We start from the raw sequence: 13796 nt of genomic DNA, 5'->3' as shown, positions 1-13796 counted from the left end.
AAAGTAAAAATTGCTAAGTATGTTTCCTGAGCACTTTCCATGGAATTAGGCATTGTTCTAAGCATCACCCATACTGTCCCCTGTAATCACTGTAACAGTGCTGTGAGTCAGGTATTACGACCATATTTTAGAGATGAGGAAGTGTAGGGACAGAGAAGTTAAGTATTTTGTTCAAAGTCTTGCAGCTGATTTTGAAACTAGTCCATGTGGTACCCAAGCCTGACCCCTGACCTCTGCTCTGTATCACCTTCCTATATTTACATTAGATGTTTGTTGAATAAATGAGGAGGAGGAGGCGGCGTTTGAGGGAGGCATTTAATCCTCAGGTACATAGGGGATTGCCAGTTGGGTTTGTAGAAGAGTTTTATACAGTACTGTGATAAGCCATTACTCTGGGACTTCCTGGCTGTGTAGTGCTTAGGACTCTGAGCTTCCACTACACAGGGCACAAGTTTCCATCCCTGGTCAGGGAACTAAGATCCCAAGTGTCATGTAGCAAGGCCAGAAAAATTAATAAATGAAAGATTTTTTAAAAATCTGTTACTGTAAAATATTACATACCCAAAACTGCAAGACCCAGCGAGCACACCAGTATATGTTGGTATCCATTATATACTGTGCACCAAGTTGCTAGCAGACAAATGTTAAAGAGAGTATCTTTAATATGTAATGCCCTATGTGTTTCAAGCATTGGTTTCTTCTTGAATTCTTTCTCAGTGGTTAAGATCAGCCTATGATCTAAGTGACAGTTTGTGTAAACTATCCTTCAGTGAAGGATATTGTCATACTGCCTGGCAATTAAAATAATGTTTGAGGTATCTCCATTAGCTTCCTTCTACTGAGAAAACTGAAGTTGCATCACTCTATCTTTTGCTAAAATTCATATTCCAAAACATAGCATGTTCATGGCTTGCTCTTTGAGAGCTCAAAATTTCCTCTGAAGAAGACTGACAACTGATAAGATAATATCTCTCATAAAATGTGCTTTTGGATTACTTAGTTTCCTGGAGGAACCCCACAAAATTAAGGCATATTTCTGCCCTGTCGCTTCTTTTCTCCCTCATCATCCTGAGATCAATAGGTGGACCCTGACCATTGAGATATCTCATTGGCTAGAGGACCCAAGCAGACCTGTAAAAGCATCAGTCTGTGAATGGCATAAAATGGGGTACCAGTTTCTGGGTGCTGCACAGGTGGGATGGGGTACTCTCACTTGGATGTGAAGCTGAGCACGATGGGGTGCAGGAAAGGAGTGGCCAGGAGAGTCTATACTGGTTTCACTCAGATGTTGGGGGAAAAACATTCGAGGAGGAAATGCTGGGATGTGATAGAAAGAATATGAGCTCTGAAGCTTTCAGTCTCAGATCTCTCACTCACTACGTGTATTCCCTGTGAAAGTGAAGTGAAAGTCACTCAGTCGTGTCTGACTCTTTGTGACCCCATGGTCTATACAGCCCATGGAATTCTCCAGGCCAGAATACTGGAGTGGGTAGCCTTTCCCTTCTCCAGGGGATCTTCCCAAGCCAGGGATCAAAGCCAGGTCTCCCGAATTGCAGGCAGATTCTTTACCAGCTGAGCCACAAGGGAAGCCCAAATGAAGATGTGTCAGAAGTATTCCCTGAGGGCTCTCTCAAAGCTTTCTAAGGCTCAGTGTTCCTTTTCTTTAAAATTGATGTCATACCTAACCCTAAAACTCACCACTTTGCTCCATACAGTGTGGGATACAGTATCTCCAGCCTTTTCTGTCACCATCTGACAACCCAAGAAATTTGGATCTACCTCTCCATCTAAGTTATGTATGTGGTTTTTCTATATCGATGTCTTTTGACTTTGTTATTCTTTATTCTTAACATATCCATTTTCCTCATTTCCATGGGTCTGAAACCTACCTCTTTTGTAAGTCGTAGTTTTAAATACTGTGTCCGAAAGGAAACTTACCCCTGTTCCACCAGACAGAAGTCATTTCTCTCTTCTCTGTGTTCCAGCTGCCCTTGGGGGCACTCGATGCCATTTAACGTGCCCTTCCTTGGGTGATACTCATTTATATGCTGCTTTTATCCTTCCTGCTGGACTTCAAGCTCCTTGTGAGGGAGAGAACATCTAGCCCATCACTGTATCCCTATCCAGTGCTAAGTGTGTCCCCTTGCACATTGGCGATCAATAATGGTGTGTTTAATTGAGCTAATGAGAGAGGGAAACTGAACTTTGTGCAAATCTCTGGTCCTTTCTCTCTGCTCTGGCTTCAGGGATTCACTGCTTTGACTGAGTCTGCTGCTGCTAAGTCGCTTCAGTTGTGTCTGACTCTGTGCGACCCCATAGATGGCAGCCCACCAGGCTCCTCTGTCCATGAGATTTTCCAGGCAAGAGTGCTGGAGTGGGGTGCCATTGTCTAATCTAACCTAAAATGATAAGGGAGACAGAGCTGATGACTTTTTTTACTCCTCTTATGCGTAATCTTCTCTATTTTTTAGAATCAGTTGCCTGGTGGTAGATGGATGCACTCTGAGGATTTTATGGATTGAATACATTTTTAAAATACTATCAGAGAATCAAGCCAGGCCAAATTCAAACATGACATTGCCAGGGGAAATATCTGAACAATCTGCATTTTCTTTGATTTATGGTTAGGAAATGTATTGATTCTTTTTTCTTAATTATTGCAAATGGTATTCTTGCTTTTTAAACAAGAATGATCATCCCTTTCTTTGCTTGACTTCTATGAGTCTATAATGATGAGAAACTAAGAAATGAATTTGTGCATTGCCATGTATATTGTAAAAGGAAAGTCACAAAATAAACTCATATTTATAGTGTTCAGTTATTAGGGTCATTAACATATTTTATACATTGAGTTTTCCTATATCTTATTTTAGAAAGACTTAGTTATCAACTTTCCTTTACAGTGTTATTCATAAAATTAGATGATACAAAAAAAGCCTTTAAATGTCTAGTTGGAACTGGATTTTGAACTGTTAGTACATATTGAACAGTCTGGTGTGAAGGAGCTGCCGTAAGTGAACCCAGCATGGGTAACAGTCTCACCAGCTCTCATTAACTTCTTGCTCTTGGTGCATTTTAGACCTTCTCTCATTAAATCCTTGATTTAAATATATTATTCTATTCACCTGTTTTGTTGCATCTCAATAGCTACTAATAAACCCAAAGGACTCCATCTTTCAGAGCATTTTCACAACTGCAGTAATCACACAGGAATGCTTTATAGTGAAAGGAACATTTTGACTGAAATTAAGTTCAACAATCACCTATCAAGCAACTGCCATGGGCTGGAAAACTGGGGTTACCACCCATTCCTTATTTTGCTTAAACTTAGAGAAGGAAGGAGACACCCAGCTATCATGTAAGTCAAACCACAATGCATATGAGAGTGGAGAGGCCAAGCACCAAGGATGAGGAAAGGAAAAACAGCTTCTCAGAGGTCAAATTCAAAACATGTAGCACTCTGTATGTCCAGACACTAACCAAATAGATTGGGCATGAACCATAGCCTGGAGCAGAGTCCTGGAGGGCGAGGCAGTACCCCTTCAGTTGCTGGATCATGGAAAGGTCTGAGGGCTTCTGGGAGTAGAGGGTTAGAGCTGAAGTAGCAAGAAGGCACGCTGAGGGGTATGGATGCAAGTGAAGGGCAGCAGCTTTTTCCAGTTGTTTTGAAATTATTTCAACATGTTACCCCTGATGTGGCCGTCCTGGTACAAAACAGCAGAAGATCAAAAAAAGCCACCGCATGGGCTAAGTGTTATTAAGCAGAATTTAAAATTTAAAATGATATCCGAGGGAAAGGATGGAGGCATAAACTCATAAAGGATAGAACTGAGATTAACTCTCATCTCCTCCTTCTGAAGCCCATTGTCTGTAATGGTAAATAATTGGGCTGTGTGCTAAGTCACTTCAGTCGTGTCCAACTTTCTGCAACCCCAAGCATTGTAGCCCACTAGGCTCCTCTCTCTATCCATGGGATTCTCCAGGTAAGGATACTGGAGTGGGTTGCCATTTCCTTCTCCAGGTGATGTTTCCCACCCAGTGATCAAACCCACATCTCTAAAGTCTCTTGCATTTCAGTTCAGTTCAGTCGTTCAGTCGTGTCCAACTCTTTGCAACCCCATGGACCACAGCATGCCAGACCTCCCTGTCCATCACCAACTCCTGGAGTTAAACCAAACTCAATGTCCATTGAGTCGGTGATGCCATCCAGCCATCTTACCCTCTGTCGTCCCCTTCTCCTCCTGCCTTCAATCTTTCCCAGCATCAGGGTCTTTTCAAATGAGTCAGTTCTTCACATCAGGTGGCCAAAGTATTGGAGTTTCAGCTTCAACATCAGTCCTTCCAATGAACACTCAGGACTGAGCTCCTTTAGGATGGACTGGTTGTATCTCCTTGCAGTCCAAGGGACTCTCAAGAGTCTTCTCCAACACCACAGTTCAAAAGCATCAATTCTTTGGTGCTCAGCTTTCTTTATAGTCCAACTCTCACATCCATACATGACTACTGGAAAAACCATAGCCTTGACTAGATGGACCTTTGTTGGCAAAGTAATGTCTCTGCTTTTTAATATGCTATCTAGCATTTCAGGCGGGTTCTTTACCTCTAGCGCCACCTAGAAAGTCCCCTGATACTGACAAATCCAGGGGAGGGGCTTCCCTAATGGCTCAGATGGTAAAGAACCTGCCTGCGATGCGGAAGACACCGGTTTTATCTCTTGAGTTGCGAAGATCCCCTGGAGAAGGGAAGGGCAACACACTCCAGTATTCTTGCCTGGAGAATCCCATGGACAGAGGAGCCTCGTGGGCTATAGTCCATGGGGTCACAAAGAGTCAGACATGACTGAACGATTAACATTTTCACTTTGTTTCAATCCAGAGGAGAAGGTGAAGGAGGAAGATGACCATGGCCGTGGTTTACAAAGACAGAGCATTTTAAGCTGGGCCTTTAAAGCCAAAAGATTTTTTATCATTGTATCTCCAAGAATGTGTAGTATCAGGTTAGTTTGTTCCACTCCTGGTAAGGATCTTCTGATCATTCTTTTCCTAGCTGTCCTTCCTTCCCTCTGTTTCTTTCCCCACCAATCACTTTCTTTAGATGGAAGTTCTTAATTTAGAATTCATGGGGGCAGGGGGCATGCCTGAGCTTCTGGAACCCTAGAACCCATTGTGTTTGTATTTATTAATGTGCATTTTTGTGGGAAGATGATCCATAGTTTTATTCTGGTTGTCAAAGGCTTCTATTTAACTCCATTACATTAGAAGAAACTAGAAAAACATTCCACAGGTGAAAATTGTAAGTACTATGATGTCATATAATGTAACATTCTGAAAATTCAGCATATCCACTTGAATTTCAAAGACTCAAAAAGTGAGTACTCTCTCTTTGACACTTATGTATATATTATTATCAAATACATGGCATTTCCCCTTGCACACACCAGTGACTACTCTCTAAGCATTTGAGAGAAATAAGAGACCTCAGAATTTAGGCACCCAACCTTGGTAGTCCTTGCTGGCACATTATATGTGGCTGACATTTAGAGATTACAAGTTACATTACAGGTTACACAGGCCGTTTCGGCACATGTGGGGCAATGGTCTGGTAGTCAAGTGCAGTGGTTAAGTTCGACCTGGGAATCTGACTGCTGAGGTTCAACCTTGGCTATTAACCTTGGCTGTTGTTTCCCTTTAGCTTTGAACAAGATACGTATTCTCCATGTGTTACTCTAATCTTATTTTGAAAATGAGGGTACTGCAATGCCTGTTTTTAGTAGTTATTGTAGAGAGTAAGTGGTTCGTGCAAGATGATAATAAAGAGGTCCATAGCTGCTAAACTCTTGCACTGAGGTCAGAGTGACAAGGTCACAGGGCCCAATGCCCACACTAAATCCTACTCCTGTCTGCACTCACTTCCTCTTGTTCCCTGGTCTCTGCCATCACTGTTGTGCCAGGGCCCACTGTGGTTGTCTTCTTGTCTTCACATGTGCTTTCCCTGCCTCATCAGTGTGGTGGGAACAAGTGTATGGAATGAAGACTCTCTCATGATTCTGAAGGCTTGTCGTGTCTTCATGTGGTGAATAAATTTATCTCAAGATTCCAGAACTACTTACACAGTTGAGGAAAACTAAAAATACAGGAAGGCAAGCCCTCTGTTTCGTGCTTTACCTAACAAGGCTTCAATTCTTAGTTCCTCATGTTTACAAAGTCCAGTTCACACTTGTGGCCATGGCAGTGAAACTGTCAATCAACAAACATTGCTTGAGAGTGTACTATTCATAAAACATAAAGAGGAATAAAAAATAATTTCATTTGTAAAAAAGCAAATATGTAGGATACAAAGATTAGCAAGGATCCTGTGAGTATTATCACCCATTCCTGTATTAACTGAAATCATGTACACCTTTTTTTATGTCTAGAGATTTTTGGAAAATGAATGGACCTTGCAGCCCATTTGAGAAAGCAATGGCAAAGTCAGTTAAGAAACATCACTTTAGCACTTCTGAATCTTCTGTTCCAGCATCTTTAGTCCTCAACAGCATCGCTTTTAATGTTGATGGTTCCATCCAATACAAAGAAAAGCCATATTCTTCTGCCTCTGAAGCCCTAGAAGCTTACATTGATGATTTCCATTTAAGCTGTGAGCTTCCTGAAATTAATGATACAAAGGTTAACCTGGATCAGAGCCCTCTTGAATTTCTTGCTAAACTAAACAGGGGTAAGCTTTCATTATTCTCTGACTTCAATTTTTAATTTCTCTGTAGAAAGCTGATGCTTTGAGAAGATATATGATCTAAAAGATATTCTTCCTTGGGAAATAACTGTCTTACAGTATGTGAGTGTTTTTATCAGATTGCTATATAAATTTAAGTTTCCAAAACTTTTTCAGCAGTGGATTCCTTCAAATTGAGAGTTAACTAGAAAAAGCATATCCTAGTCTTGATTTCAGAGGGAGAAAGTTCTGGCCTTGGTATAAAGCCTTGGGCTTTGTGGCTAAAAGTGTTTCGCAGTCACTTGAATTCTCCAAGTGACAATTACCCCTTTATGCAATGAGAATGATATTAACCAGCATCAGCATCATTCCTCACAGGCTTATTGTGGGATCCAGTATGTGTGGTGCAGTCTGTACGTGGCGGTGGCTGTAGGGTGCTCAGGCTCTCTCTGCAGCACAGTGAGTACTTACAATAGAGAAAGGGGACTGAGGTCTGGCTCCCATCCTGCTAATGACCCTTGAGATATGAGAAGAGTTGCTTGGTCTCCCTGGGCTTTAGTTTCTTTGTCAATATGAGAAGACTGAATTTGACATCTCCATAAGTATTCAATTCTATATTATATAGAAGGCAGAAAAAGAAAATTGGTCAACTCCAGTATTTCTCATTGAAAAATAGTCATTCATATTTGAAGCTGAAAAAAGTTATACACCTCAGACTTCCCTGGCAGTCCAGTGGTTTAGACTCCACTCTTCTATTGCTGGCAGCACAGATTCGATCCCTGGTTGGGGAGCTAAGATCTCACATGCCATGGGGCACAGCCAAAAAAAAAAATGCCACTATGAAAGCAATACTGGGTGTGAAGCTGAATTGTGGCTGATTGACTGAGAAACCCTTGGGAAAATAAACTCTTATAGTAAGTTTTTTCTATATATATAGAAACAATAATAATAGTAAAAATGCCTGCTTCTCCACTGAGCATGGTTTGTTGGAGGCTTTAGATTATGTGTACAAAAGAATATTGTGTTACAAAAGTAAGGTGGTATTTATTGATTTCAGTCTTAGATTATTATGAAAAAGATATCTACCATATTAGTGCTTGATATGTAAAGTTAGAGTACATGAAACAGCTTCTTATTGTTTCATAAGTGAAAAGACAGAGTAATGTGAGGATTCCTATGAATGGGACGTAGTCCCACACCAGAAAAAAGCATGTTCCTCAAAGCTAAGTTGTACTGACTATGGTATTTGACATGGTTTGATAAATGGGCAGACACGATGTGGGGATTGCTTCTGAAACTGCAGTTTGAGTGTCTACATTATCTATGCAATTGAAGTGCAAAATATATTGTAATTTGTTCAGTAACGCTGCTGGTTTTCGTGACAAGGATTTTCATTCTTCTTTTGAGGTTCGGTGTAGAAAGAGTTGTTCTGTGTCAGTGTTTCTCCTTGAATCCAGAGAGGAAACACCATCTAGCTGGCACTTGTCAATGGCTTGGAGTGTGATGCAGGCACTTGCTCTCCTCTTGAGTTATTGACTCCACTCTCAGCGCTGTTCTTGACACTTCTTTGCAAAGGGACGTAGAGTTTGTACTTTTCATGATAATAAAAGTAATATATACTCTTGGCAAGAAAATTTCATAAAACACCTAAGACAAAAACAGAAACCAACCATAATCCCAAAACCAGAGAAAGCAACTGTTGGTGAGTCTATGTAAATTTCTCCTTTCTATGTACAAATGTATAATAGGGGCTTCCCTGGTAGCTCAGCGGTTAAAGCATCTGCCTGCAATGCAGATGACCCGGGTTCGAGCCCTGGTTTGGGAAGATCCCCTGGAGAAGGAAATGGCAACCCACTCTGGTATTCTTGCCTGGAGAATCCCATGGACGGAGGAGCCTGGTGGACTACAGTCCACGGGGTCGCAAAGAGTCAGACACGACTGTATATATTATGTACAAATATATCATAGAATTGTAATATCCACACAGTACCACAACCTTGCTTATTGCCAGTATATTACGAATGTCATTTTTTTCATGTCATTAAAATAATTCTTAACCTTTACAGAATTCATTGTCTCTCTCATCACATTTTAGTGGTCATTAATATCTTTACTGGGCTTCCCTGATAGCTCAGTGGTAAATAATCCACCTGCAATGCAGGAGACACGGGTTCGATCCCTGGGTTGGGAAGCTCCCCTGGAGAAGGGAAGGGCAACCCGCTCCAGTATTCTTGCTTGGAGAACCCTACAGACAGAGGAGCCTGGCGGGCTATAGTCCATAGAGTTGCAAGAGTCGGACATGACTTAGACACTAAACAGCAACATATCTTTATTATTCAAAATGTTGCAATTGCCACCATTATATACACGTTTGTGTGGTTATTCAATTATTTCCTTCAGATAAATTCCTAGGAATAGAGTGTCTAGGTAAAATGGTATATTTTCAAGCATCTGTTTTATACTGTTAAATCATCTTCCAGAAAGGACATATCAATTTTGTATATTCTCACCAGTGGAATAGAAGCATCTTTATTTCCCTACTGTAATCTCACTGTCTGTGGATATTATGAGCTTTTTAAATCACTGCCAATCTGCTAGGTAAAAATTGGTATCTTTGTTTATTTAGTGTTTGCTTTTCTTCTTTTGTGAATTGCTTAGTAATTATTTTTACCTTTTTAAATTCTGTACCTATTTTTAAACCTTTACCTAGAATCTATTTTGTTGTTAGATATGGTGAAAGCCTAATTATTTTTATTATTTTTTCTAATTATTTTTTAAAAGGATGCTACTTGCCATCTTAACGATAACCTAATTCCCATTTATACTTAGGCTATTTCTTGACTTTTTGTTCCATTCATCTGTCTATACCACTTCAGCACTTTTATCAGTCTATTTTAATTACAGTAGTTTTATTTTACAATGGACTTTGTGTCTTGACTAAAATAGAGGGTGGAGGGCTTAGAAGGAGTCATGCTTGTTCTCTTTCATTTATTCTTCCAGATGGACTTCAGAATCAATCTTGATGATTTCTAAATGCTTGTTTTCAGATTACTTAAATTCCTAACCACGCCCGGGGCCTTGCCTGGTCCCCTCCAGCCTGTTCTCCACCCTGCAGCTAGAAGCATCTTCTAAAGCACAATCTGCCTCTGTCGTGTGTGTGCTGCAGGAGCTACCGATCCAGCTTCAGTTTTCATCTCTGCTGCCACCATACACATACATTCACACACCCCACACACACCACAAAACATACATGCTATACATCATACACACACCACACCATATGCACACACCACACACACACACCACTCACACACACCATACACATGCACACCACTCACATGCATCACACGCACACGCACACTTGCCCGCACGCGGCGCTCCTTGCCCCATTGTGAACTAACTCGCCGCTTCTTGTCACATGCATCACACGCACACGCACACTTGCCCGCACGCGGCGCTCCTTGCCCCATTGTGAACTAACTCGCCGCTTCTTGTCACATGCATCACACGCACACGCACACTTGCCCACACGCTGCGCTCCTTGTCCCATTGTGAGCTAACTCGCCGCTTCTTGCCTTTGGACCTTTCACCTGCTCTTCCCTCTCTCTGGAGTTCTCTCGTCCTTCCCCTGCCCTTCTGTGGTAAACTCTTCATTCTGACCTCACTTTTCTCTCTCTCCTCCTAAAGTCCAGTTTAGTCGCTCGTCTTGGGTCTTCTCTTAGCACCTGCAGGATTACCCAGGGCAGCATGTACTCTGCTTTATTAGACCCTGTTCACTGCCTGGTCTCCCCACTACTGGACTGGCTTGATGTCTTGTCTACCTTGTCAGCCCCCCTTGTAAGCTCGCACTGAGGGCGCAGAGTCACCTCTTGTTGAAGAATGAAGCAGCGGATGAAGTACTGCTGCTCTGGTTATATCGTGTGTCACTATGACTCCATGATTTTTTTCCTTCCAGTTCTAGGCTGTACCTGTCCTCTCTACAGCATGGCCCCTACAGAAACTGCTGCCCTCCCTTGCATCTTTGTTGTTGTCATTAATCTAGTTTGTGATTTTCTTACTCAGACTAGAAAGTGGTACTATTTACTTCCTCTTCATCAGATCAACCTGAACATGATCTACATATTGACAGGGCTTGAGGACACTGAGAACCTTCTAAGGTATGTCTGAAATGAGGAAGAGAGATGGCTCATCTCATCAACACCTTTGAGAATCCTTTTGTTTGCCTGTGTGCTAAGTTGCTTCAGTTCTGTCTGACTCCGCAACCCTGTGGACTGTGGCCCACCAGGCTTCTCTGTCCATGGGATTCTCTAGGCAGGAATACTGGAGTGGGTTGCCATGCCCTCCTCCAGGGGATCTTCCTGACCCAGGATCGAACCCGCATTTCTTACGTCTCCTGCATTGGTAGGCTTGTTCTTTACCACTAGCGCCACCTGGGAAACCCCTGGAATCCTTTTAGGTCTTACAAAGTTCTCAACTGATGATGTCTTTGGGGCAACCTCTCAGAGACCCATGCCCACCACCTCTTCAGTCAGTGGGACTCATTTCGGCTCATCATGTAAGGCTCACCTCACATGTTACCGTGTAAGGGTCGCTTCTATGTTAACTCACTTCACATGTTTCACATGTAAGACTCACCTCACATATTTTGCAGTTTTCTCAGAGCCCCCACCAGCTGGTGGTAGGACCTGTGCAGATCTTTGAACTCACACGTCTGACTGCAGTGTCTGTTTCTGAGTTCGTTCTCTGAGGCATCAACACTGTCTCAGTTATTACTGTTTCACAGAACCTGGCAGAGTTAAGTGAACTGAACAAAACTGACAAACAACCCTAAAGGATTCCTACCTTAATGTGCCAGATAAAGCTGTGTTTGTCTAAAAGGAGTGGGAAGATGAGACTGCATCTGCTAGATGTACTCAGCCTATTCTAGCATATCTTACGTACAGTACAGAAATGTGGATGATCCTCTAAAAAAGTTATTTCCTCTCTTTGCACTGGTTTTTTTCATTGCACAATTCACTGTTGTGGTCTTCTGTTCTTATAGTATTGGGTTGGCCAAAAAGTTTGTTCAGATTTTTCCATAAGATGTTACGGAAAATCTCAAATGAACCTTTTGGTCAATTCAATAAAAGGACCTTTTCCTCCCAGTGGGATTTGCAACTATTTCCTGGCAATATTTTGTCTGTTTTTGCCTTGAAATTCAAGTAATTTTTTTCCCTTAACATGGAAAATGTGCTTTGGGAGAAGCAGAGAGAGGTTCTCTTGAAAGATTAATGGCAAAGCTTTCCATGGCTTTTTTCACTTGAATCATTTATCCCTTGAATAGTCCTCTTTTAGTTTTTAATGCTCATATGTGGAGAAAATAATCCAGCAGTGCTTGTAACAGACTATTTCGTGGATGAGAGAGTTGTCCTTTCACAATAATGAAAAATCATAACTATTGATTGAAGGTAGTCTGATTGGAAAGCCAAAGTAGAGCTTCAGTGGACAGAAGAAAGGGAAAATTCTTAATACTCCCCATAGCAACTTTGAGAAATATTGTCTGGAATTTATGTCCTATTTTGGGTGTCTCAGGGCATTTTGCCACATAATCTATTTATAGTTTTGAGGTGGAAAAACAAGGAATCTGTTTTTTAAAGTCTCTTGTTATTCTAAGAGTGATAAATTTATTTTTCAAACTATGCTTGTCTGATGGTGAATCTACAAACTATTAGAATTTATTTGGTGTCAAATATGCTGTAAGTAATATAGTTGGAATTAGGGGTCTCTGATCTAAAGAACCATAATGCCTGCCTTCGAGAACATTATAGTTTATTGGTAACTCAAGAATAATTGTACTTCAGTGTGGCTAGTACTAAGATAAAAGAATGCATTATGTCTGAGGCCAAAAGAATATGCAGCAAAAGCAGATTGGAAGATTGGAGAAGCCTCTCAGAGAAAATGACCTTTCAACTGAATTTTGAAGGCCAAATAGAAGATATCAGGCCAAAAAGAGTGAAGGGCTAACATTCTAGAGAGAGGCCCATGGGTGTGTGGAAAGGCACATCGCATATTCAAGAGGTTACTGGTAGTTCAGGATTGACAGAAAGAGGGATGATGCTCTTTAATTCTGTTTCCTTAGAGTTTGTCCCAACTTCTACTTTAATTATTACTGATATAACTATGCTTGTACAAAATCCACCCGCTTCCTTGTGTCATGAGGAAACAGATTTTGCTCATTCTCATGTGTAGTGATTTTTAATAGAAAAAGGGCAGCATGGATAATTGGTGCAGATGTTTTCTACAACTTTTGTCTTTGAAGCTATAGACTTTCATAACTAGAATATGTACATATAGTTCTATATCATCTTTTATATTATTATCACAATTTATTATTGTTTGGAAAAATATTTCTTTAATGCTAATTGCCACTATTATACAGAAATAACATCAGGAACATATTTTTAAAAAATTAAGAATTGGATCGCAGTTCAAGTGGACATTTTATACTGGATGATGACTCAGTCTTTTCTATGGTTCTAACTCCTAGAACGAGTACTTAATCTCTTCACAGCCTGCCTACTTGAAAGAGTCATTTTCTCCTTGCTACCCCATCCCTGTGGACTCACCTCAATTTGATCTCCACTTCGACTGCTGCACTGTAATTGGCCCCATGACACGGATATCCTGCCCTCAGACCACCCTGTTCAGTTTGCTGTTTTGTGCTGTGCAATTTCACTAATGCCGTTCTCTCTTGCCTGAAATACCCTCACTCCCCAACACACATGCCTTCTTTGTGTATCTGACTCCCACTCACACTTCGATACCCAGTTCAAGCCTCGTCCAGAAAGTCTTCCTAATCCTTTTCAGCCCAGAGACCTTGTCTCTGTGCTCCTGCCTTCTCCTCCAAGGCCTGAGTACACTGATGGTGGTATCCTCAACTGTTAGTATATTTTCATAAGAGTATAAATACTAATAAATACTATGCTTTTGAACTGTGGTGTTGGAGAAGATTCTTGAGAGTCCCTTGGACTGCAAGGAGATCCAACCAGTCCATTCTGAAGGAGATCAGCCCTGGGATTTCTTTGGAAGGACTGATGCTAAAGCTGAAA

The 13796-nt window shown here is 41.3% G+C and overlaps 1 protein-coding gene and 1 non-coding gene across 15 annotated transcripts in view; both read left to right on the top strand.

Moving 5' to 3' along the window:
- The window catches only part of GRIP1 (glutamate receptor interacting protein 1), a 755940-nt gene that overhangs the window by 478816 nt on the left and 263328 nt on the right, over window positions 1-13796 (top strand). The gene's annotated exons all lie outside the window — the stretch shown is intronic.
- Window positions 8462-8533, top strand: TRNAC-GCA. The gene has a single exon. It is a non-coding gene; the product is annotated as a tRNA-Cys (tRNA).

Source organism: Bos indicus x Bos taurus, chromosome 5 (assembly GCF_003369695.1).
Source record: "Bos indicus x Bos taurus breed Angus x Brahman F1 hybrid chromosome 5, Bos_hybrid_MaternalHap_v2.0, whole genome shotgun sequence".
In the NCBI taxonomy this organism is placed as follows: domain Eukaryota; kingdom Metazoa; phylum Chordata; class Mammalia; order Artiodactyla; family Bovidae; genus Bos; species Bos indicus x Bos taurus.
The sequence above is the reverse complement of the archived record's forward strand: the minus strand, read 5'-3'. Positions and strand labels throughout refer to the sequence as shown.